The following is a 1818-nucleotide window of genomic DNA, read 5'->3' on the forward strand; positions in this document are numbered from 1 at the left end:
AACCCTAACCCTAAACCTAAACCTCATCCTAAACGAAAACATAACCTTCACTCTCACCCTCACTATAACTGTAACTCTAACCCTAACCTTAAAAATAACCCCAACCCTCACCCGAACCATAACCCTCACCCTAACCCAAACCCTCACCCTAACAAATACCCTCAACCTAACACTAACAGTAACCCTAACACTAACCCTCACACTAACCCGAATCCTTACCCTACGCCTCAACCTAACCCTCACCCTCACACTAACCCTAACACTAACCCTAAACTTAACCCTCACCCTAACCCTCCCCATAAAACTATATCTAACCCTACATCTCACCGTAACTCTAACCCTAACCCTAACAATAACCCTAACCCAAACCCAAACGATCACCCTAACCCTAATCCTCACCCCCACCCTCTCCCTAAGCCTAAGACTAACACTCACACTAACCCTCATACTCACCCTCACCCTAACCCTAATCCTAAACCTAAACCTATCCCTAAACCTCAACCTAACCGTCAACCTCCCCCTAACCCTAACCCTCACCCTAACCCTCCCCCTCACCCTAACTCTAACCCTAAACCTCACCCTCACCCTAACCCTAACCCTTACCTTAAAACTCACTCTAAACCTCACCCTAACCAAAACCCTCATCCTCACCCTCAACCTCACCGTAACTCTAACCCTAAAACTAACATTAATACTAACCCTAACCCTAACACTAAACCTGACCCTAACCATAACCCTCACCCTCAGCCTCACCCTCACCGCAAACTTATCCCTAATCATAACACTAACAATGAACCAAACCCTAACCCTAACCCTAAACCTAACCCGCACCCGCACCCTCACACTCACCCTCAGCCTAACCCTAGACCTAAGCCTAACCCTAACCCTAACCCTCACCATAATCCTAAACTTAACCCTAACCCTAACCCTAACCCTAACCCTAAACCTCAGCCTCACCTACACCCTTACCCAAACCCTAACCCTAACCGTCAGCCTAACCCTAAGCCTAAACCTAACCCTAACCCTAACCCAAACACTTACCCTCACCCTAACACTAACCCTAACTCTCACACTAACCCTCACAGTAACCCAAACTCTCACCCTAACCCTAAACCTCACCCTAACCCTAACCCTCATCCTCACTCTAAACCTCACACTAACCCTAACCCTAATGCTCAATCTATCCCTCACCCTCACCCTAACTCTGACCCTAAACCTAACCCTCATCCAAACACTCACCCTAAACTTAACCCTATCCATCACCCTAACCCTAAAACTCACCCTCACACTCACCCTCAGCCTAAACCTAAGCCTAAGCCAAAGCCTAACCCTAACACTCACCCTCACCCTAGCCCTCACCCTAAACCTATTCCTTACCCTAACCCTCATCATAACCCTCACCCTAACCCTAATCCTAACCATCATCCAAAACCTATTCCTAACCTCCAAGATCACCCTCAGTCTAACCATAAGCCTAAGCCGAACCCTAGCCATAACCCTCACCCTCAGCCTCACCCTCACTGCAAACTTAACCCAAAACATAACACTAAAAATAACCCTAATTTAAACCCTAACTCTAACCCTAATCCTCACCCCACCCTCCCATTCAGCCTAAACCTAAGCCTAACCCTAGGCCTAACCCTAACCTTCACTGTTACCCTAACCCTAACCCTAAACCTAAACCTAACCCTAAACCTAACCCTAGTCCTCAGCCTCACCCTCACCCTAACCCAAACCCCAACCCTAACCCTTACCCTAACCCTAACCCTCACTGTCACCCTCACAGTAACCGTAACCCTAAACCTAACCCTAACAATA

The sequence above is a fragment of the Dipodomys merriami genome, unplaced genomic scaffold (genome assembly GCF_024711535.1).
Source record: "Dipodomys merriami isolate MVZ:Mamm:240054 unplaced genomic scaffold, mDipMer1.0.p SCAF_86, whole genome shotgun sequence".
Taxonomy (NCBI): Eukaryota; Metazoa; Chordata; class Mammalia; order Rodentia; family Heteromyidae; genus Dipodomys; species Dipodomys merriami.